This window comes from Diabrotica undecimpunctata, chromosome 1 (assembly GCF_040954645.1).
Source record: "Diabrotica undecimpunctata isolate CICGRU chromosome 1, icDiaUnde3, whole genome shotgun sequence".
Taxonomy (NCBI): domain Eukaryota; kingdom Metazoa; phylum Arthropoda; class Insecta; order Coleoptera; family Chrysomelidae; genus Diabrotica; species Diabrotica undecimpunctata.
Window position 1 is genome coordinate 105,294,847 of NC_092803.1, and position 25,918 is coordinate 105,320,764.

At 36.5% G+C, this 25,918-nt stretch overlaps 1 protein-coding gene across 1 annotated transcript in view; it reads right to left on the reverse strand.

Moving 5' to 3' along the window:
- Positions 1 to 25,918, reverse strand: part of LOC140451901 (solute carrier family 7 member 14) — an 812,989-nt gene that overhangs the window by 652,444 nt on the left and 134,627 nt on the right. The window lies entirely within an intron of this gene.

A 25,918-nucleotide genomic window follows, 5' to 3' on the forward strand; every position in this document is an offset into this window, starting at 1 on the left:
AAGTAGTATCCGAAGAAAAGTTCATGAATTTTATTTTAGGAACGAAATGCCCACGTTAAAGGCTATTCAACGAGAGGTTAATGCAGACGCAGATGATACTTTAAATAAAATATCCAGGAGAGTATTACAAAGAACTTTACATGAAATGGACTTTCGGTATGTGAAGAGAAATCGGAAAAGTTTGTTGATCGAGAGAGATGAATTAGTGATATGGCAGAGAAAATATTTGCAAAAAAATCGTGATTTTAGACAATTGGTAAAAAAAATTATTATACGGACGAAACATGGTTGAATGAAAGTCATACGAAATCCAAAGTATGGCAAGACTTGAATATTAAAACAGGCTTTCATTGAGGGACTTTCAACCGACTTAAAAGCACCTTCCGGCAAAGCAAGACATCTCATTATAACGCACATTGGAAGTGTTTCAGGTTTTTTACAAGGTGGTTTAAATGTGGTTACCTCAATCAAAACGGGCGATTATCATGAGGATATTATTATGAATTCGGATGTGTTTAAAAAGTGGTTTTTGTCTATACTGACTCTTGTAGATCCTGGTTCGGTAATTATAATGGACAATGCACCTTATCACAGCCGTCGTCTGGAAAAAATACCGACTTCTGCATCTCGAAAGGCAGATATAATAGATTGGTTAAGAAGTAAAAATATAGACTTTGATGAATCCATGATAAAGGTTTAATTATTTGATATAGTGCGCGAACATAAGAGTTCATACATCAGATTTGCAGTAGACAAAATGGCACGTGAGCATGGCATCACCGTATTAAGAACTCCGCCGTATCATTGTGTACTCGTTTATTACTAAAAGTTTCGTTCATATTTTTAAGTTATTTTCTTTCTTGTTTGTTATGAATTTAAGATATATATAAATGATACGTTTTGTTTATTACAAATTATTACGAACCAGAAGTATATTCGTAACATTTTATTATCATAAGGGAAGAAAGTTTTGGATTTAAAATATAATATAATTTAGCACCTCGACACCTTAAGATACAAGAGGACGGCTTACGTAAGTAAGTAAGTATAATTTAGCATTTGAGATGTTGTAAAATAAACATGTACATATTTCTTAAACTAAAAATAATAAAAATGAATGAAAATATTGTTTGTACACAATATTTGGCTTACACAATTAATTGTTAAGACGTAATATTTTGAATATAATATTTTTACATAACATTTTAACAAAATATATTTAACATAAATTAACAATTTGACTGTTGACGCAAAAATATTTTTATGTGCAAGTTCCCTATTATTTCCCTTATTTTAAAAATATACACGCCACCATTGAACTACATGCGTCTCTCATCTCGGACCCCTCGAGGGTCTATCATTTCTAAGCGATAACATGACTATCCTATTGAATTCCGACTATAGTTAGTGTCAGTTTCGTATTCGATAAAATTCGACGCATTTCTGGTTTAAGAGTTTAGACTCTCGTGTATTGAGTATACCTATTTATTGTTACATAGCTTATAGTTAAAAGCTAAACACTCATTCTTAATCAAGTATATCAATATTGAAGAAAACATCCTTAGTTAAAGTGATAATTATTAGTAACATTTTAATCTGTATCAGTGCTATTGTAGTGTGTCGCAGACTAGTGTATGATGGACAGTGATCGGCGGTTTCAATAAAAGAACTAAAACTTTGGCTAGATATTAACTTAGTTGTAGTAACATTCAATTATTAAATTACGTATTGTTTGAACTGCTTGTGTTCTTATTTCCCACGCCAGTGGGTGGTCCTTCAAATTGGAAGTAATTGCATGACTTAGTACGCTCTAAATGGTAGGAAGATCGCCATCCTAATTTGTTGAACAAATGTCAGTTTAATTCTACCAAATATCAATAAGTTTGTTACAATGTATTGGCGTCTGAAATGCCTAAAAAGGACGAAACAGAAAGTATTGAGAACATCTGGGAAAATGTATTGCTATATAAAATTATCAAAATTCTCACGTCCACTTTATGTATCTTATTCCTACTACGTCAGAAACAGTAAACAACTAATTAAAAAATTCCTTTTTTACAACCGACTTCGTTTTTTACAACCTACTTCGTTTTTTGGTATTCGGCTAGTTCGACAGAATTCTAATCATGTAAAGGAGCGCTTGTAAAATAAAAGCGCTGCTGATGGTCATTTGGTTTTTTTTATCGCGTCACGACATACCTACAGTTTGCAGTGAATAAATCGAATGTAAATTTGGAGTTATCTGGTAAAATTTCCAAGCGCGATATACGATTAAGTCATCTGAATGCGCAACTATGTGCCACTGAGCAATTTGACATTTTTATTAATTCGGACAAAAATTTTAATCCGTACTGTTAGGTATATTAGTCAAATCTTATAAGTGACGTGCATGAATATTGTTCGAGATTTTTATCACTGCTTATTGATTTTATATATTTTTGTAATCCTTTTTATTTTTATATTAAAGTTTCAATTTGAATTTTTAAGCCTAAAGACTTACAGTTTTAAGGAATAAAGTAGTAGTTGTGACGTTGACTACCAGTCAGTTCGCCGTATTCTAAATGGTCTTTTTGGTGATCTGATGTCTGTTGGTCTTCTTGGATCACTCTTGTCACTCGGTTTAGTCTTCCATTACCATTTCGTATGATATGCCGGTTCCATTTTTGTCGTCCCTGTCTTCTTCACAGTACACTATCCTATATTTTACATAAATGTCTAATCTGGATATGAGGTATTCCCTTATTAAATTTGCTATCGCTAAACGCATTTCTTTTTTAATTTCCATACCGTAAAAAGGTACAGGCTTAATTCTTATTGTTCAGTAAAGTTTTCTTTGGTCTCTTAGATATGTTTTTGATCTTAACCTTTTTGGTAATGTTTACTTATTAATAGTCTTGTCAATTTATTTACTTTTGCCATTTATCTTTTTCTGGGTAGACAAGTGGGTAGTTTGTATTATATGAATAATAAGTTTTTATCGTACTGTCAGTTATTGTTAATGCTGCCTCTCTGCCGCTATTGACTATCATAAAAAAGTTTTTAAGCTCCTCAGTATGTTGTTCCATTCATTCTTTTTATCGTTATCAGGGCAAGTCTTTGTCATTCGGTGGTTATTACACGATTATAGTTTAAGGAACACTGAAATAGTCCCCACCCGGAAATCTGATCGGAGGCTCAGTTTGCTTCCGGAATATTTTACCTCAAGCGGTTATTATTTTAATATAAATTTTATTACATTGGAGAAGGTCTTTTCCTTTTTATTGCTCGAAAAGATTTTTGGACGTTTGATGCCTGAGTGCCTGTGCTATCAGTATCATGTACTACACGATTTAACTAACACACCAGCAAGTACAGTATTACCCCACACTCGCTTACATTTTTCGGTATACGCCAGGACCTCTACTGTCAAGGACTGTCCTATAAGTCAATGTATTGTTGCCCGTATCCCGCCACTAAGAGGCATGTACTTTATTCGGGAAACGTTTTACTATACATATTATACTTACCATAGTATATTTTTGTAAGACACTTAGAAGTATTTTGTACCTGAAACAAAAAACAATTTGAGTATATTTGTAAAATAAAGTTTGTGCCAATATTTTATAAATTTCTTATACTAAACCAGAAATTACATAAATTAATATAATCATTAAGATTACTTCAAGGGGTAGTGATAATAGGAGAAGGATACCATCCACTATAAAATACATCTGTTCGAAGTCAGCTCAAGGTATGTCATACAGAACTGTCCTTTACCGTATAAGAGAATGGCTCCGAAAATAGAACAACTACAGTGTAAAATATTATTATTAAATATTTCTTACACTTATATATCGGATGGTAAAATCTTATATCCACTCTATTCTTCCTTATGGTGCCAAAGCTTGGACTATAAATGTGGACTTAAAGAGAAAACTGGAAGCTTTTAAGGTGTGACTTCTTAGAATTTTAAAAATACCATGGACTGATCATTTTACGAACAAAATGGTGTTACACAGAATGGACAGAAACAGAGAAGTTTAGAACACTATTAAAATGAGAAAGAAATAATATTTGGCGCACATACTTCGAAATCAGAAGTACGAGTTGTTGCAGCTGATTATAAAGGGTAAATGGAAGGAAAAAGAAGTCCAGGTAGACGACAAATATCTTGCCCGAAAACGTTTGTTAGATATTAAATATACCGATTTATTTATGATAATTTTGATAAGATTTAAACTTATTTTGATGATTAAATTAAATAAATACCAAAATTATAATTTTACATTAATTAATAATGATTCTAACGTCCGCCTCTGGTTATTTGTCAAAAAAGTTGACGTTTCTCAATTCTCTGGTTTTTTTTTTACTCTTCTAATATTTTTTAGTTAAAGTTAAGTGGTTAAGTTTTAAGTTTTTGCAAAAGTGTGTACACCTTGAATATTTAGTTTACTTATTGTTTAACGAGACATTTAAATAATTACATACGCAGAATGGTAAGTACTAGAGTTCGACTCGAGCAGCCGAACAGTACGGACGTGAGAGAGAAGCGTGCTTAGGTGGGGGCGACTGACCTATTGTCAACGGAGCTTTTCAGCTCCCGGTGGGTAAGACACCGAGTGTGGCATAGGCACTTGTCCTACATATTAGCGAAAAGCGGATGCGAGGTTGTTACTAGTTAAACCGTCGAGGAGCTGTTTTTATAGGCTCCTCGCGGAGGCTATAATAGCTTCGCGTTTGCGAAGAATTCGGGATCACCTCAGTGTGTCGTCAGGGATGACACTGTAAGGCCTTGACATTTGACAAGGTCGGACAGAAACGGCCCCTGCTCCTGAGGTGTGAGAAACAGAAAGAGGATCCCTCACTGTGAATACAGGGAGTGAACTACCGCGAGGTACCTGGGACGGCACCCAGTAAGCCGTACTGACAGCGGTCAGTCGGTGGAAAAAAAACAGAGTCATCTAAGTAGAATTTTCTTATATCTTATGAACTATTTGTTCACTGCCTTACGGCAATATGAGTGATATTCCCCCCCCAGAAAGTGTTGTCACGCAGGTGACAACACAAGAAGAAGAAGAGAATGATTTAGCCGAATCATCAAACCCCTCTGTTGACAGCTCGATCGAGCTATATAATAAATTTATTAAATCGACTAATACCGCGATCGACGACATAGAAATCGTAATATCTGACGATGACTCCTATCTGCCCGAGTCGGAGGAAGAAAAAAGAAATCGACACCGATGACGATATCAATACGATGGACGCCATCGACGAAGAGCCGAGCCCAGCTGCAGAATCGCGCGAAGCCCCACCCCCAACTGTAGTAGAGACACAACCCGCCGTGGACAACGTCTCCAAAAATGAAGCCGAGCCCGAAATCGGCAAGAAAATTAAAAGGCTAAGGCCCAAAGAAGACTCTTCGGAAGACGAAGAAGTAAAGAAAAAGGCCAGAGAAATGGCGGAAAGGGAAAAGGCTAATGAGCTTTTAAGGTCGGTCAATGTACTGACCTGTTCAGAGCAGCCGTCTCAAAAGTTCAAATAGCTATGATGATTGCCGACCTCCGCCGCGGAGATGGCACTTGAAGAAGAAGAATGTACTGACGGAACAGATCAAATCCCTTAAAGAAGAAAGCCGTATCCGCGAGGAAAAGGCAAATAAACAAATCCAAGACCTTCTTGTTACGTTCCAAATTTAAAGTAGAAAGTCCCACCTCTATTTTATCAAAATTTAAATAATTCAGGACGTGTAAGAGCGGTTGCCTATAATATATTCTAAGCAAGGTGGCGAAAATAAAATTAGTAATTTTCAAATAGGGGTAATGTCTGGCAAATTGTGCTGAAGTTAAGGGAACACGTCCTCTTTTTTGTGAAGAAACTAATTTAGATCGTTCTTTCTAGAGTTATCTTGGAAGAATTGGGATCATAAAATTGAAATTTTTGAATCTCGGTACTATTCGGTGACCTCCGTGTGTCAAGTTGTCAAGTGTTCGGAAAGACGACGGAAAGAAAGTGATTCCAGGTTTGAGAGTGTTACTGAAAGGTTGGGCTAGATTAAAAACGGCATTTTTGTTTTTTTTGCTTTTGCTGCTGTTCCATGTGGGATCTGGACTAGTCCGAACCGTGTGGATATTCAAGGGGATTTGCTGCCTTCGTGGAAGGGTTTTTTTTGGAATATCCACAATTTCGCTAAAAAAAGCGGATCTACAGTACACGTGAATACCGGGAGTCGTATTTAGATCAAGAAATTAGCCTTAATCACGAGTCCAAATAGCCGGCTACGCTTCGGTCCAATTTGGGATATTTCAAACCCCTAATCTGGCTAAGAAGGGTGAGTGTTAGAACATTTCGTTTTTAATTAATTAAAAAGTTGTAGTTATTTTTTTATCCCATCTCTAAAAAGCTATTCACATTTTTATCAGTTTTCATACATTCAAGTTCGGAGACAAGTTTTTTTTTGTATTGCTCCATTATCGCCAAAAGGCAGATAAACAAAGTGTTAAAATCAATATATTTATTTCCAAATAATTATTTTAGACACAGATGGTAATTAATGTTTTCTTGCTTCAGGGTTGGTTGGTTGGTTTGTTTGTTTTTTTCTGCTTCTTCTTCTTCGTATTTTTCCATCTGGCTGTAATTTTCAACTTTTCAACATTGTCACACAAGTCTATGTACATCGGCAATCGTATGGGATTTTGGATTGAAGACACGCTGAACTATAACTGGAATTCCACGCGGTGAAGTATATGAATATTCGAGGTATGGATCGATAATTAATTTTCAACGGAAGATTTAAGCACCGTCTAATTTGGTTTGCGGAATACAATAGTTTTTTTTTAAAGATTATTTGCTGTTAGTTTTTATTTTCATATTTACAAATACTTTACAGATTTTTTTTTAAAGATAATTTGCGGTTTATTTTATTAATTCAATATTTACACATACCTATTTTAATTTTGTAAACTGCGTCTAAGGGGGGGTTATATATTTGAGATTTATTTTTTTTATATTATTTTCTGCGCACGCACTTGAGCTCACGTGGTGTCCTATTTGCGTTAATTATTTTTTTTTGGTTGGTATTGAACCGCACACCCCTTAGCGTCCGGTACTTTTGATACGTCTTACCTTTCATTTTGTTCTGTTAAGTAGAAATAACTTATGAATTTTTGTTAGGCAAGCAGAAGCCGCATTTTTATATTATTTTTTTATTAAGCCTATGGTAAAGTTAAATAATATTGTAATATGTAATATGTATGTATTTATTTTCAACTATCTTGGGAATCTATTTATTAAAATTGACTAAATTCTAATCTGACAATTTCATTTATTTTTTTTATTTATTCAGGTTGTATACTGTTACTTAGTATTTTAGTAGTAAACCTATTGGTAAGTTGGTGGTTTATTGAATAGCAACGTAGGGAAGGCTGTGGGCCAATTTACCTGGCGCCCCTGATATAACTTCGGATTTTTTTTGTTTTGTGGACCGCACGACCATCTCCACTGTTTTGTCTAGCCGCGAGCCATTCCCAGACTGTCACCGTATAGTACTTTTCTTTCCGGGTGTACGTCTGATTTATATTTGGTACATTCTGTAATTTTTTTATATAGATTCGGTTTTGTACGCCACATATTTTGGCGCCCAACGTGGGGCCCTTAATTAATTAACCTTTTTTTTGTCAACCCCTTGTGTAGATTCCTTTTAATTAGTTAACCTAACGTGTTTGGGCTTTAATTGACTAACTTTGATTTATTTACTTTACCACTGGTTTTGCACTTAGTAGTAGTCTTAGAACTTCGTGTTTAGTGGAAGTGTATGCCAAGAAGTGCTTACTAGTTTTTTTTTTGTGTGACGTGAAGTTGGAAGAAGCCAAAAATGGAACTTAAAAGAAGATACTTTGAAGTGGTGTTGTGGAACTTAGAAGAATTATAGATATATTAGGACTTTGAAATATTTCTATTTCAGTTGGAGTTCAAATTTATTTTTTTGAGAAGTTGGACTTCGAAATTCTACATTGTGGTTTAACTTACTTATGTTAGGGAATGTAAAATCTTTTTTTTGAGATTATGTTGTGACTTGTAATTTGTTCTGAAACAATGAAATTTTGAAAATCTTTTGTGAAATTTTATAGATTGAATAAAGCGACTATTACTTTTATTTTGCTTTTGGTTTGCTCCCATTAATAAAGTAAACTGTACCTGTGTGTTAATATTTTTACTTATATCTTGATTTTGTTTGAATATTTGCTCCTTTCGGTTGATACATTTTTTTTAAATTTTGAACTTTGTCAAGATGGTGCGAAAACTTGTACCCAACTACTTAAGGAAAGAGGAACTGGAATATGAACTCAAAATTCGTGGAGTGTCTACTGGCACTGTTGAGTCTATGAGGTCTAGTCTGTCTGATGCACTTAGTCGTGAGGCAGCAAATGAAAGCTTTAGATATCCTGAGCACCCATTCACCTTTTCACAGGATAAAACTGCAATCGAGACTAAACTTGCGGAGCTGAATACGGCTGTTGGAAAGTTTGCCGGAACTCCTACTTGTGCTGAGTCCTTGAGATTGCGGACACAGATTAACCATGTCTTGGGGAGAATTGATCTTATGGTATTGCCAACAGGTGATGATGCAGACGCAGCCCAGGTTGTTAAGTCAGACTTTCTTGCTGAGATTTTGAAGTTGTCACAGGATTTACATGATAAGCAGCATCCAATCGGATCTGGTTCGGTACCAGTAGCGCTCGATGTGATTTCGGTTTTAAATCAGTCTTTTCAGGCAGGGGTAGGACAAGTTCATGCTTCTTCTCCTGGAGCGATGTCACAAGCTGGTAATAATGTTTTTTCAGGGTCTGTCTCTAGTTTTTCTTCTGGGATGATACTTCCTCATAAATGGGGAATAGAAAAGTTTTCAGGTTCTGCTAGGGGTATGTCTATTTCTGCATTTTTTGAGATGGTGAATGAATTGAGTCTCGCTCGTCATGTACCAGATAGTATACTTTTGGAATCAGGTATAGATTTATTTTCGGATAAAGCCTATCAGTTTTATAAAGATGTTCGTCTACGTGTAGGGAGTTGGGCTGAATTAGTTGAAGAGTTTCGTAGGGAGTACCTGTCAGCTCACCATGGGGAAGCGCTTTTTGAAGAGCTTCGGAGGAGAACTCAGCATTCGTCTGAGACTATTGGAGTTTACTTGGCAATAATGAATAGTTACTTTAATCGCTTGCGTTGTCATGTTCCAGAGGAAGTTAAATTGTCTATAGTTATTAGGAATTTGCATCCGTTCTATCAAGATAGATTACGTGATCCTTTGCCAGCTACCTTGGAGGAACTTCGTGTTCTATGTCGCAGTATGGAGGAAAGACGTGATTGTATTAGGAACTATGTTGAACCGAATAGTAGGAAAATGAATACTTTGGAAAAGGACCTAGCTTATATCAGTGTGGATGCTGAAAGTTGTAGTAGTGTTAGTGAGGGTCCTGTTGTTTCATCCGAATCGGAGTCCGCTAGAGGAAAGTTTAGGACTTTAATCTGTTATCGTTGTAATCAGTCAGGCCATAAGGCAGTAGGGTGTCTAATGAAGAAGGAGGCTGTTCACTGTTTTAAGTGTAAGAAAGAAGGGTTTACAGTCAGAACTTGTCCTTCGTGTAATTCGGGAAACGGAAGGAAGCGCACCTAACTGGTCGAAGAGGTGTTGCCGACGTTGACTCGACCAACCTACGTCCTATTTTAGACTTTATTTTACATCATTCCGAAGGAGATGAACGTCCATATTTGAAAGTTAAAGTCTTAGGAAAGGAAATTTTGGGATTATTGGATTCTGGTGCTTCAAAGACCATTGTAGGAAGAACTGGTTGGAAATTTTTACAAAACTTGGGTTTAGAGTTGGATACTTCGAAGAAGACCGTTTGTAGAGTGGCGAATGGTCAGATGTGTGAATCGTTGGGGGAATGTTTAGTACCTTTCATGGTTAGGGATCGCTTGCGTGTCTTGCCAGTATTAGTTATTTTGGACGTACCGCACATTCTGATTTTAGGATCTGATTTTTGGCGTGTTATGGGTATCGTTCCAGATTTGAGGCATAACGAATGGTATTTTTCGGACGCTCCAGCAATGGTAGGTTCAGTGGATCATCTCCGAGGTCAAACTATTTTGACCGATGCAGAGAAGTCGCAATTGGAGGAAGTTATTAATAGAAGTCGTGAACTAATGGGCACTTCTCTTGGTTGTACTGATGTCACTGAGCATGTGATTGTTTGTAAATCTGCACCCATAAAACAACGTTACTATCCTGTATCCCCAGTAATCCAAAGCCATATTGATAAAGAGCTAGAAGATATGTTGGCGAAAGGAGTAGTGGAGCGATCGAATAGTGCTTGGTCGTCCCCGATTCTCTTGGTGAAGAAAAAGGTTCCAGAAGGTGAAGAACCAAAATGGAGGTTCTGCGTAGACTATCGAAAGCTTAATGCCGCAACAGAGAGGGATGGCTACCCATTACCGTACATCTCTAATATTTTAAATAAATTGAAGAACGCGCATTATCTTTCCACCATAGACATTAAGTCGGCGTATTGGCAGGTACCTGTTGCTAAGGCTTCCAGGCCTTATACTGCTTTTACGGTTCCTGGTCGAGGTCTTTTTCAGTTTTGCAGAATGCCTTTTGGATTACATAATGCCCCGGCTACATGGCAGAGGTTGATAGATCGTGTCCTCGGTCCGGAGTTGGAACCCTATGTTTTTACTTACTTGGATGACGTGGTCATCGTGACAAAGTCTATTGAAGAACATGTAAGGATCTTAGAGGAAGTCTTTAGACGCTTGAGAGAAGCTAAGTTAACCGTTAGCTGGGATAAATGTCAATTTTGTAGACCGGAACTAAAGTATTTGGGTCATGTGGTTGATAGGAATGGACTACATGTTGATGGTGATAAGGTCAAGGCTATGCTACGTATCCCAACACCCACATCCGTCAAGGAAGTTCGTAGCATCATAGGCACATTTTCCTGGTATCGAAGATTTATTCCTTCCTTTGCGACACTACTAGCTCCAATTACAGCGATATTGAAGAAAGGAAGAAAATTCAATTGGACCCCGAGTTGTGAAGAATCTTTTCAGAAAATAAAAGAATGTCTAGTTTCTGCTCCGATACTTAATTGTCCTGACTACAATTTGCCTTTTGTTGTCCAATGTGATGCCTCAGGATATGGAGTGGGCGCCGTGTTATTGCAGCCAGGCCCGGATGGTGACGAAGTAATTAGTTTCCTGAGCAGATCACTAACGCGTCAAGAAAGGAATTTTTCCACGACGGAACGGGAATGTTTAGCTGTGTTATGGGCAGTCGAAAAACTGCGTCCTTATTTGGAGGGTGTTCCGTTTACGGTCGTGACTGATCACGCATCCCTCGTATGGCTTCAAAATTTGAAGGATCCTACTGGAAGATTAGCTCGATGGGCGGTAAGATTGCAACAATATGACTTTAAGATTGTGCATCGGAAAGGAAAAGAACATGTTGTCCCCGATTTGTTATCTCGGTCAGTTCCCGTGCTTGATATGGTTGAAGAGGTTGTACCGCTTCCTAGTGGTGATAGTTGGTATGATAAACTTTGTAGAAAAATCGAGTCTAATCCCTTGAAGTATCCTCAGTGGAGAATGTCTGGTGGCAAACTTTATAAATACATCCGTCCCAGTCATGGATTTTTGGTCGAGGAAGTGGACAATTGGAAGGAAGTCGTTCCTAAGGGTCAACGATTGGAAGTGCTGAAGTTGTGTCATGATAGTCCTTTAGCAGGTCATATGGGGATCCTGAAAACTTATAAGCGTATTAACGAGAAGTATTTTTGGCCGAAACTGCGGAGTGATGTGTCTCGTTACGTTGGACGTTGCTCACTGTGTGCCATGCATAAGGTGGAACAAGGTAAGCCCAAAGGCTTTATGACTCCTCAACCTAAAGCTACTCAACCATGGGAGATAGTAGCAACCGATCTTATGGGACCTTTCCCAAGATCAACTCAAGGCTATAAGTTTATCTTAGTGGTAATGGATGTGTTTAGTAAATTTTCTTTGGTATTTCCGTTGCGATCCTCAAAAGCCGTGCATGTCGTTAAGAAAATAGAAGAAGAAGTTTTCCTCGTATTTGGAGTTCCACGTCTGTTACTATGTGATAATGGTGTCCAGTATACTTCGGGTATTTTCAAGAAAATGATGGAAACCTATGGTGTCTCAGTTCGTTATAATGCGTTGTATCATCCACAGTGCAATCCATCTGAACGCTATAACCGAACCCTTAAAACAATGATGGCAACTTATATAGCTGACAACCATAAGAAGTGGGATGAAAATTTGGCCAAACTAGCATGTGCTACGCGCACTGCATACCACGAGTCGACTGGTCAAGATCCCTACTTCATAAATTTCGGTCGGAAGATGGTAGTGGATGGACGAGATTTTTCCCGAAAGGACAAACTCGGAGACCCGGAGGACGAAGTAGCTAAAATGGGATATAATCGATCGCGTGGACTCCAGGAATTATTTGTTGATGTTAGAAAACGTTTAGATAAAGCTTCGGCTAAGTGTGAGAAGACCTATAATCTACGGAGACGTCCAGAGGAATTTCAGCCCCATCAGTCAGTATGGCGGAGAAATTTTGTGTTGTCAGATGCCGCTAAATATTTCACGAAAAAGTTAGCTCCTAGATGGATAGGACCCTACTTCGTGAAGAAGAAAGTTTCCCCCTGGACATATAGTTTAGAGGATGAAAATGGCAAGGATCAAGGTATTTGGAATATTAAGGATTTAAGGATTAGTAACCCGACTGGTGATCCCGATAGGATTTAGGTCGGAGTAGAACGGACTAGCAAAGTTTTGTCTAGTCTAAGTAAATTCTTCTGAAATTGGTTGTATTTATTTTTTTTTGTTGTGTCCGTGAAGGATGACTGAGTGTTGGCTATGATCGGTTCTTAGGATGTATTTGGATGGTCAACCGATTCGTTTTTTTTTTGTGTTAGGTAGCCAATACGAAGTCGTAGGGTTGCGGTAGCCTTAATTTCTTTTGATTTATGGAATTGAATGTCACTTAGGTTTGGTCAGAAATATGTTGTCTTCGATGATATGGCGTTGGGATTTGTTTTGATGTTAGTAAGCCATTCTATTTAATTGGGATTTTTTCGAAGCCACATAATTATGTTTTGGTGAATCTTGTTGGATAATAGCTTAGTTTTGGATGATTCACTAAATTTCGTTGTATACGGATTTAAATTCTGAAAGACCTATCTCATTTTTATTTTAATGAACAATTGGAATTACACTACTGTTTCGGTAGATGTTTCTCGCAGTATCAGTAAGAGTCGAGTGGTGGAGAGTTTCTTATGGACTCATGTTATGCGAGGTATAGTGAAGTACTAGCGATGCCCCAGAGCTGGGAGGTCGCGAATAAGGGCAACATCCAGTAACCGACCAAATCAGTGTTGTCAGATTGACGTTGGAATTTGAAACTATTCTACTTGATCTCATACGATGAGAGATGACTGTTGTGTGGAAGTGGAGTAAGTGTTGTAAGTAAGTTGTTGCTTTGTGCGTGTGGTTTGAGGTTGGTATGTCTTTCGTTGTCCAAGTACTTGCGCATGGTGAAGACGGTGTGGATGATGATTGTGTGGATTGTGTGGACTTCGCTCAGAGTTTAGGTAGTGTGTCGCTAGCGCGAGGGAAAATTTTCTTCGTCTAGTTTTTCCTCGTAAATTTTCCTCTGGGAAAGGGAGGTGTTGTTACGTTCCAAATTTAAAGTAGAAAGTCCCACCTCTATTTTATCAAAATTTAAATAATTCAGGACGTGTAAGAGCGGTTGCCTATAATATATTCTAAGCAAGGTGGCGAAAATAAAATTAGTAATTTTCAAATAGGGGTAATGTCTGGCAAATTGTGCTGAAGTTAAGGGAACACGTCCTCTTTTTTGTGAAGAAACTAATTTAGATCGTTCTTTCTAGAGTTATCTTGGAAGAATTGGGATCATAAAATTGAAATTTTTGAATCTCGGTACTATTCGGTGACCTCCGTGTGTCAAGTTGTCAAGTGTTCGGAAAGACGACGGAAAGAAAGTGATTCCAGGTTTGAGAGTGTTACTGAAAGGTTGGGCTAGATTAAAAACGGCATTTTTGTTTTTTTTGCTTTTGCTGCTGTTCCATGTGGGATCTGGACTAGTCCGAACCGTGTGGATATTCAAGGGGATTTGCTGCCTTCGTGGAAGGGTTTTTTTTGGAATATCCACAATTTCGCTAAAAAAAGCGGATCTACAGTACACGTGAATACCGGGAGTCGTATTTAGATCAAGAAATTAGCCTTAATCACGAGTCCAAATAGCCGGCTACGCTTCGGTCCAATTTGGGATATTTCAAACCCCTAATCTGGCTAAGAAGGGTGAGTGTTAGAACATTTCGTTTTTAATTAATTAAAAAGTTGTAGTTATTTTTTTATCCCATCTCTAAAAAGCTATTCACATTTTTATCAGTTTTCATACATTCAAGTTCGGAGACAAGTTTTTTTTTGTATTGCTCCATTATCGCCAAAAGGCAGATAAACAAAGTGTTAAAATCAATATATTTATTTCCAAATAATTATTTTAGACACAGATGGTAATTAATGTTTTCTTGCTTCAGGGTTGGTTGGTTGGTTTGTTTGTTTTTTTCTGCTTCTTCTTCTTCGTATTTTTCCATCTGGCTGTAATTTTCAACTTTTCAACATTGTCACACAAGTCTATGTACATCGGCAATCGTATGGGATTTTGGATTGAAGACACGCTGAACTATAACTGGAATTCCACGCGGTGAAGTATATGAATATTCGAGGTATGGATCGATAATTAATTTTCAACGGAAGATTTAAGCACCGTCTAATTTGGTTTGCGGAATACAATAGTTTTTTTTTAAAGATTATTTGCTGTTAGTTTTTATTTTCATATTTACAAATACTTTACAGATTTTTTTTTAAAGATAATTTGCGGTTTATTTTATTAATTCAATATTTACACATACCTATTTTAATTTTGTAAACTGCGTCTAAGGGGGGGTTATATATTTGAGATTTATTTTTTTTATATTATTTTCTGCGCACGCACTTGAGCTCACGTGGTGTCCTATTTGCGTTAATTATTTTTTTTTGGTTGGTATTGAACCGCACACCCCTTAGCGTCCGGTACTTTTGATACGTCTTACCTTTCATTTTGTTCTGTTAAGTAGAAATAACTTATGAATTTTTGTTAGGCAAGCAGAAGCCGCATTTTTATATTATTTTTTTATTAAGCCTATGGTAAAGTTAAATAATATTGTAATATGTAATATGTATGTATTTATTTTCAACTATCTTGGGAATCTATTTATTAAAATTGACTAAATTCTAATCTGACAATTTCATTTATTTTTTTTATTTATTCAGGTTGTATACTGTTACTTAGTATTTTAGTAGTAAACCTATTGGTAAGTTGGTGGTTTATTGAATAGCAACGTAGGGAAGGCTGTGGGCCAATTTACCTGGCGCCCCTGATATAACTTCGGATTTTTTTTGTTTTGTGGACCGCACGACCATCTCCACTGTTTTGTCTAGCCGCGAGCCATTCCCAGACTGTCACCGTATAGTACTTTTCTTTCCGGGTGTACGTCTGATTTATATTTGGTACATTCTGTAATTTTTTTATATAGATTCGGTTTTGTACGCCACATTCTCGCTCAGATGACTGAGCTGAGAAACAAAAACAAAGAAAAGGACAAGGAGATACAAAAACTTGTACAACATATAATGGCATTAACAGCAGCCAAGGAGAAAGAAGAGTCAATAATGGAAATCGACCCGTGGAAAGCCTCCCTCGATAATGACGTTGTAAAGCTAGTGGAACTAGGAATCGGTTCACCTCCCCCCGTAAAGCCATCCGGTAGCAAAGGCAAGCCTAAAGAGCCAGAAAGAATCATAACAACCAAAGAACCTGCAGGTTGGACACAAGTCCAAAACAAAAAAGGAAAAAAGACAGGCACCACTACTGAGAAATCAGACAGTAGTGTGAAAACAAAAATAAGCGTCGCCGAAAAGCAGACGCAGATAATAAATCAGCGGAAAGAAATCGAATTTAACAAGGCTGCGAAAGAGGCTCATGAAAGAAGCCAGAAAAAGAAAACTGCCCAAAATAACTTGAGCAAAAATAGCCAAGTTGAAAAAGAAAACGACGTACCAAAAGACTCACCGCAAACAAGCGAGGAGCCTATAGTAAAAGAGCCGAAACCACCGGCGATAATCCTAAAAACTGTAGAAGAACACCAAAAAATCCTGCAGAGAGCAGCCAACCAAGGCATAATATCAGTCAATAAGTTTGCACGATCAGGCAGATCGATTGTTATTAACACAAAAACCAGAAAAGATTACCTAGGAATGGTACACATCCTAGAAGAACACAGTCCAAAAGTAGAATTCATCGCATATCCCATAGATAGCGATAAACTAAAAAGAGTCATTATAAAAGGGCTATCTGCTACTACTAGCACAGTAGCAATTAAAGACGAACTTTACAATAAAGGAATAGAAGCAACAAGGGTGATCAATATGATCTCCAAAAAAGCTGATAAAAAAGTACTGCCACATTTCATCGTCACCCTCAAAGAGGAAGACGTTGCAAAAATTAAAAAAATATCTGATATATGCTACATGCGCATCTATGTGGAGGATGAATTCAAAATCACAAAAGACACCCTACAGTCTTATAACTGTCAAGGGTTCCATCACAGCTCAAAGGCTTGCCATTGCGGATCCAGATGTGTAAAATGCGGAGAAAACCACATCAGTAACGACTGTGAGAAAAGCCGGGAAACCGACCCCAAATGTGCAAACTGTGGTGAAGCGCACACAGCAAATTATAGAGGATGCTCTAAGGCCCCCAAAAAGAAAACACCTGCCCCAACAAGACCGGTAGGAAGACCCATAAACAGCGCTCCAATCAACAAAGGAGTCAGCTACGCACAGGCAGCGAAAAAATCCGCTGAAACCACCTCAGAATCTCCAGCACAACCACAAGAAGTGTCGGTACAGGACGCAGCTACCCTCATCGCAAACTTCCATACAGAGTATAATAACAAAATGATGGAAATGATGTCCATGATGGACAAAGCAACAAAAATGATGACTGCATTTGGAGAAGCCGTCCGAAAATGTTAGCAAACCAAAACGAAGATCTACGCATTGGGTCATGGAATTGCGGCGGAATATTCAAAAAGATCAACCTTCTGGATGAAATAATAAACAGATTAGAGCTTGATATCGTAGCCCTTCAAGAAACTAAACTAGTGGAAAGGAAAAAAACAAAATTTCCAGGCTACGATATCTATAGAACGGATCATAGAGCATTATCAGGAGGAACAGCTATATTAGTCAAAAGGGGACTCGAACACGAGCACATCCCAACACCAGACGGACTGGTGACAATGGAAGCCACAATTATTCGACTTAAGGCCAACAACGAAACACTAAAAATAGTGTCAGCTTACGTTAGACCACATGATCCGATTTTTAACGAAGATTTGAGCCTAATACTGAACTCAGAAGAGCCAACTATAATTATTGGAGACCTAAATGCTAGATCTCCCAATTAGTTTGACAGGACGACCAACCGAAACGGAAGATATCTCTGCAACCATCTCGAGAACAGACCGAACACATATGTCATCGGATCAACAGAACCGACATGTTTTTACGGAGAACTCCCTACGTATCTCGACATTGCAATCCTACACAACGTGGGTCAACAATACGAGATACACTCTCTAAATGAAGGCGATTCGACACATAACCTAATCGTCCTGACCCTGGGCGCAACAGAATTGAACTATTTGCAGCCCCACAACAGAAAGAAAACAAGTTGGCCAAACTTTAGAAGAATTGTGAGCGAGAACATCGGTAACATCCCAACAATTAATAATATTACAGAACTAGAAGACAGTGTAATAAAACTAGAACAAGCAATAAACAATGCTATCGATGCCAGCTCCAAAACCGAAACAATCACAAGACAAAAAGGAAGATTCAGGGATATAAGTATAGAACTTCAAAACCTAATCAAAGAGAAAAACCGGAAAAGAAGAAGAGCCTACCGCACAAGAATGGTAGAAGACAAAAGGATTGCAAATGAGCTAGACAGGGAAGTGAAAAAACAACAAAATCATAGAAATGAAAGCTGGGACTCCTATATCGATGAGCTAAATCCTAACAAATCCGCCTTCTGGAAGTTATCTAAAATCCTTCGAAAGGACAAGAAACCCATACCTCCCCTACACGGAGTAAACGGGATTGTCCATACGGAAATCGACAAAGCCGAAGTCATGAAGGACGAACTAGAAAGGGCGTGTAGAAACAACGAAGACCCCGACGATGACATAGACTTTGAAGAAGAGGTAGAAAGAACAGCGAGAAGACTTAGAAGGAAAAAGGGCAGAATAGGTATTACACATACATCTCCCGAAGAAATAAGGGAACTTATAAAAATGACAAATGCCAAAAAAGCCCCAGGACCCGACAACATCACAAATAGGGCGCTGAAAAATCTACCAACAAAAGCTATTGTTTATATCACTAACATAATAAACAACATGCTAAAACTACGATATTTCCCAGATAGGTGGAAAGAGGCACACGTAATAATGATTGCAAAACCTGGTAAAAACGGCACATTTCCGCAAAATTACAGACCTATCAGCTTATTATCATCTATAAGCAAGATAGCGGAAAGAGTTATACTAAAAAGACTCAATGAAGAATCACAAATGCTAGGAACCATACCAGAGGCTCAATTCGGGTTCAGAAGCGAACACTCCTGTGAATTACAGGTACTACGACTTACAGAATTCATCACCAAAGAATTTAATGAAAAAATGTACACAGCTACAGCTTTTCTGGACGTCAGCAAAGCCTTCGACAGAGTCTGGCACCATGGACTCATCTATAAAATGAATGAATTTGGTTACAGTGAGGCGATGACATGCCTCCTTGCGTCATATCTTGCCAACAGAAGGTTCAGAGTTCGAATAGGGGCAACCCTATACGAAGTCGGGACCCTGGAGGCGGGTGTGCCTCAGGGAGCGGTGCTGTCGCCGTACCTGTACACCGTCTATACGGCCGACACGCCAAAAGAGCCAGGCTCTCTGTTGAGTCTTTACGCTGACGACACAGCAATAGCTGTTAGCTGGAGAAACCCGGATCATGCAGCTAATCATCTGCAAAGAGCACTAAACAGATTCCAAAGATGGTGCATAAAATGGAAAAAAAGCCCTAAATCCAGATAAAACACAGGTTGTAATGTTTAGTCACAGAAGAAGTGTACCAAATCGCGAAATTACAATCGAAAACACCCCAGTAGACTGGACCAACCAGGCTAAATATCTAGGGGTACATCTAGATAAGAAGCTAACGTTCACTGAGCACATCAATCAGCAAATACGCAAAGCCAAAGCGTTGAAAAGTCAGCTCTCAACACTTATTGGAAGGAAAAGTAAACTACGATTTAAAACCAAAATCAGGGTTGCGAATAGTATTATCCTGCCAGTTCTAACATATGCATCCGCTGCGTGGGGACACACCTGTAAAACAAACAGGAAAAAGATACAGACTACTCAAAATCAAATAGTCAGAGATGCCCTTAAGATACCAAGGTACGTACCCTTGAGATATGTATATAGAGACTCAGGACAAACAAGAATCCTACGCACGCTAGACGAGAGAGCATATGAAATTTTTAACGGACTAAGAAACCACCCCAGCAGAATGTTAAGAGAGCTGACTAACTACAATGAAAACACAAGGACGGTACACAGAAGACCAAAACAACAGATAGCTCGATATAGGGAGAACCCGAACGAATAAATAAAGAATGAGATGGTTGCAAGAAGAACGAACAAAGAAATGCAGTCAATCAGAAAACACACCAAAAAAAAACTCTGGCGAGAGGGTACGCTTTTCTTTTTTAGGTTTTTAGGTTTTTAGGTAATTATAAGTCCAATATACACCGGGGTGTGTGAGAGCATTATACACTTGGGAATGCACACCCCAATACACGCACACAAATAGGATTAAGGAAAAAAGGAAAGAATTGTTGCCCAGGCATTTTATAGTCCCGACGCCACAAAGAAGTCCACAAAAAAAAAAAAAAAATGTGTTTTCTGATTAAATAACGTAAATTCATATTGATACATTCACACTTTTCATTAAACTGTTTAACGTAAATTTACCTTATATAGCAAATATAGAATTCTATATACCGCTCCGCGGACTAGGCTTTTACGGCAGATCAAAATGAAAGATCTACTCGCGAAATCCGAGCACTGAGGTCATGTGCGGCATGCATGGGCTTGGTGGCCGGACCCCTCTCGGGTGCTCAGCCGACGAGGAGAACAAAATTTATTTTGCCAAATCGGCGGCCGAGTGACCGAGCACACACTCTTTTCCGGACATAGAGTCATCAGCTCAGGCTGTCTTAATAATTGGTGAATGTAGAAACAATTTACACACCACGGAACGTTCATTTAATAAGAGGTACCCTGATCGCCCTATATCGAGGACTTTAGCATTTAGCATTTTTAGGATTTAAGCATGCATTTTTGGAAGTTTAAAGAATCAGGTATTGTTCTAGTTGCCAAACGATGTGGTCCACCAACAATTAGTGATGACAAAGAAAATTATATAATCGCAGAAATGTTAGTGAATTCTACTTCTTCTACAGCTTAAGTTGCGTCTATCTGTAAAATCAGTCAAAGGACAGTGCACCGAGTATTGGCCAAAAACAAATTTCATCCATACAAATTAAAAATTTTACACGAAATTTCAGATAATGATCCCGACCAAAGACTAGAATTCTCTGAAAATTTGTCCAATCAAATTAACCAGATGCCACATTACATAAAGCTATTTATTTTGCCAATTCGACGGCTGAGTGTACGAGCACACACTCTTTTTCGGACAGAGAGTCATTAGCCCAGGCTGGTGGCTCTCAGTTCGAAACACACACTTTTTCTTTTTAGGGACACCAGTCCCGATGTCAAGTTAGAATAACTTCTGTAAAGTAAGTTGTACAGTTAGGTGGCTTAACCACAGTCAATAAAAACAGAGGGTGTTCCATTACTCAGGGTAGGTACCCAAAGTAACTAACAACAGCCTGGGGGTCAGATAGGTACCACCTCAATAGCAAAGTGTGACCAGTTTGATCTTCGGACATGTGAATCCCACATTATAATGGTATACACATGTTCCTTAGGGGCAGGGATGATCACATGTGTGTGTGTGAATAGGTACTACGAACAAATGGATTATGTGCAATAATCAAATTGGTTATAATACGACAGATGAACGACAGATGGACTAAAGAAAGCAAAAAATTTCTAAAATTCTCCTAAAAAAAATACAAATTTTTAATTTAGTTTTTTAATTTTTAGTTTTAATTTAATTTTAGTTATTTTATTTATTTACTTGATAAACTTATTAATTATTGTTTTTTTTATTTGTAGGAACATAATAAAATAAATAAACGATGTGTGTGTGTGTGTGAGCTGTTGGTTTCTTTGACTGTGGACTTAATCCATTAACCGAACTAAATATAAATAAACGAAGTAATAAAATAAAAAAAATCAATTTTTTAATAATTAAATTTGTGTAAATTGTCGTTTTTAAATTGTTGTTTGCTTCAATATTAAAATTTAGTTGTTAGGACTCATATTTTCTCCTTGCATTGACCACTGTTATGCAAAATAGAAAAATAGCACCATGTTTTGCTTGTACTATAAATCTTTTTCGTTCCCAATCACACATTTTAAATTTACAACGCATAAATTGCGAGTTTTAAAACCTACCAACTCTAGACATCAAAATTCTGCTTTAATTACTTCTGAACGCCATTATACACGTAAACCCTTTTTGACCTGTTGAAGCATTGAAAAGGGAAACCATGCTTACTTAGTTATATATTGCGGTGAGGGAAAAACCCTATGATTTAGAGTTAGGTTTCATGTTTAAATCATAAGAAAATAATAAAATATTTGTTTACAAGTTCGATAATTTTTTATTTATGATTTGTACTGGATGCTTTTTACTAATTCTTATTTTCCTAATTTTTACTAAGTTTGTAGTTAGTTCGTCTTTATTAAACCTTATCCTGTCCTTTTTTGTTGGGTACATGTGACACCTTTTCTTTGTTAAAACTGCAGGTTTTTCTAGTTTTGCCTTTTTATTATGTGGATTGACTTCCTGTAAACATTTTTTAATAAACTGTTTTGTTTCTTGATGTAGTCTATTTGATTTTCTTCTGAAAATTTGAGGCAACACTAGTTGTTAGAAACAATCTTTGCTTTTCATTTTTGTTTTCGTTTTATTTTGGATGTAAATTTGTCAATGTAATAAATTATGCTACCCCAACCACGTCTAAAATATTTATAAAAAATGGAAAAGGCCAGTGGTTAGTCCGTCTTTCGCACATATACTTATGAACAATTTTGTCTAGCGTGTCGACGTCATATTTTGTGCAATTATAGTTAAGGTACAATATCTGGTTTTATTATCTTCACAGTCAGCATTATGATTCACCTTAGATAGGAATAGGACACTTCTTTGTTCGAAACGTAGGAAACAAGTAATTTGGAGTAAATCTGAAAATTAGAGTAGAAATGAAGTGATAGCAATTATTAAGGAAAAATCGCTTATTTTTTCAATATGCCCACCAGAATTAGTAAGTTTTCCAGTAATTCATGTACAAGAGCAAGATTAGTGAAATATCGCAAGTCATGATTTCGTTTGAATTATAACAAGGCTCAACAAGTTACTTTACTATTTGAAAAGCAAGGCCTTTTGCTATTGTATTTCCATTTTTTCCTCTATATGGTATTCTACCTGAAGGGTAACATGTTTCCAAGTCACAGTCCTATCATATTTTTATATTATATTTATCTAGCTTTAAAAGCATATATTACTTAAAAGAACACCTTCCTTGATACGGAACAATTTGTTTATCTACCGTTATATTTTTTCCTGGTAAATAGTATTTTTGAAAGTTTTGGTTGATTTGATTCCATATACCCCGAACTGCTGCTAATTTATCGTTCCTTCTTTGTTCAGGCCTTATGTCTTTATCGTCAAATCGAACAAATCTTAGCAATTTTTTTAATCGTTTTATAATAGGAGGTCCATAAAACTAACTCCAAAGTACATCTACATTATGGTTGTTGGCAATCAGATGCCCTGAAGTTAGTAGTAGTCCAATAAAACATAAAGCTTTGTTAAACTGCAATATTTCCAGTTCTCTATCCCCAGGACTTTTTTATATTCTTTATTTGTACACTCCACTATTTCGTTTACAATTTTTCGTTCACAAAGAAACAAAAGGAATCAACAGGTTCATCTCCACTTTGACCAGGGGCTTATATTACTTTGTGGATTTTGCTTTTTATTATGTTGCAAGTTTGATTGGCGGAGATTGGAAAAAGTGGGATATTTATGTAGGAATGAGAGTTTAGCTAGATTTTTCAGAGAAAAAAGATAATTAGTTGTTTTCCAAAGGTGCAAGGCGAACAGTCTTTGTTCTCTGGTGGTTCACAAGTGATAGTAAGCATTAGAAGTGAATGTTTGTGAGTTTTCTTGGAGTTAGTGTATCTGACGGAAGCTGATCCAGAAAAATATTGTAAGTTATACTTTTCTACTTATATACTCCAAGAGTCACTGTTCAGGCCGGAACGAGAGATTCAGTTTATCGAGAGGAGAAGAGGCTAGCATCTTTTTGAACGATACGTGCATCTGAAGGAGATCATTGAACACGAGAGGCTCGCAATAATTTGTTGCAAGATTGATGATTACCTAGGGAACTGCTAAGAATAGATAGTGTAGGCTACAAGGAACAACGATTTGGACAACTTATCATCAGAGAGATAGTTTTTTTTACCATTCGTCAGTTTTTCTTTATCAACAAAGTTTTTTTTAATTGCTTCAGAAAAGATAGAAATATGTATCAGGAGATATAGAACAACAATTTTGATTTGAAATTTTAATTTATATAGTATATAACATTAATTTTTGAAGGTTCACGTACGTAGAACAAAATTTTGATAATCATATGAGATATTTTTTAGTGTGAATTTTATTTCAATATATAATTTTGTATCATATATGTTTATTATTCCGGTATTCCTTAGACCTTACCTATCATATATAAAGCATAGATATTGAAGCACGAATATAACCCTGAAATAAGAAAATTAAATAGTGTGATAAAATCATAATTGCATCATTTAAATAAGTTTAATTAATTAGCTAATTAATTGCTTGGTGCACCTCTGACTTTTAATATCACATTAATATATATATATATATATATATATATATATATATATATATATATATATATATATATATATATATATATATTATATTATTACATTCCAAGAATCATTATGTTTTTAAAATGCTTTTAAAATGGAATAACTATTGTAAACATCTCTTTCCAAGGTTGTGTTATTGGATTCCCAGAATCATAAAATTCGTTCGAATAAATCACAAAAAGATTTTAAAATCACAACTTGCCAGCCAGATTAAATTTTGTATCAACGGTATACCTTGGGTATTAACTCAAATAGTGTTGCCACTTTAAGTAACAAAATTCTTTCATCGCATTAATTTCAAATATGATGACGAATATTTTAAATAGCTCATGACTATGTTAACGGAAACAAATTCATTAATAAATAAAGTTCAATAAATTTTTTTAGCAGTTTATGATAATATAAGTGGCGTCTTGGGTCCATTGGACCCACCATTTATTTCTCAAAATAATTTATCCCTAACTTTTTGTTAATATTCAGGCAATTTAAAACTTCTTAAAGTAGCGGTTTCAATAACGGGAAAAAATACCAAAACGGAAGTATATATCTTAATACCTAGGAGGTGGAGAGAAACTTTTACGTCATATAAAGCAATAAACGAAAAAATAAGAACTCTCAGTATTGGCTTATTTGGAATTAGAATAACAATTCTATGTAGAAACATGTGGGATTAATGATAACGAAAATGACAATTTTAAATACATTTTAGCAATAATGACTAAACATCAAAATCACAAAAAGAGAAAGTTCTAGATATTTAATATTTTTTGGAGATTTAATGTAAGAATTAAAAGGAAACACAATAATTTTTTTTTGTTTGAATGAACGTGTCTCGACGACGAGGCCATTGACACGATGACAGTATAATACAATATAAAGTTATTACAAATACAGTTTTACATTTGACAATACACAGTACATAATACATAATACTTTTTTTACAAATTTAACCGTTATACATAATTACAATTCAGAGTTTATAAAGTACTTGAATGTCTTTTAATATTTAAACAGACTTGCATATTTCTCCGTTTCATTCAACATTTCTTGTATATTACCTCTCAACTGGTGTTGTTTCCTTTTAGTAGAAAGATTTGAATATTCTTTAAGGAAATGCTTGACGCTTAAGGGACTGCTGCAATGGCCGCATGCAGGTGGATTGGTAGATGCCATGAGAAAGCCATGTGTAAGCCGAGTGTGTCCAATTCTTAATCATCTTTGAATAACCTTGTGTCTTCTGGGCATAGGTGGAAGCTCTAAGGAAGGTATAACTGGTTGTATATCGTGTAAGTGACTGGGAGTTGTGTTCCAATTAGCTTGCCATTTGTCATGTATACCATTTTTGAACATTTTTTTAATATCATTATGCAGCTGGATATCTGATATAGGTATATCCAAAGTAGAAGCTTCTTTTGCGGCTACATCTGCAGCCTCATTTCCTACAACTCCTACCTGTGAAGGTACTCAGACAATAGTGACAATTACTTCATAGTCCGTAAGTTTATTATATATGTCATGTATTAAATTTACCAGAGGATGATCTGAGAACATATTTTTAATAGCTTGTA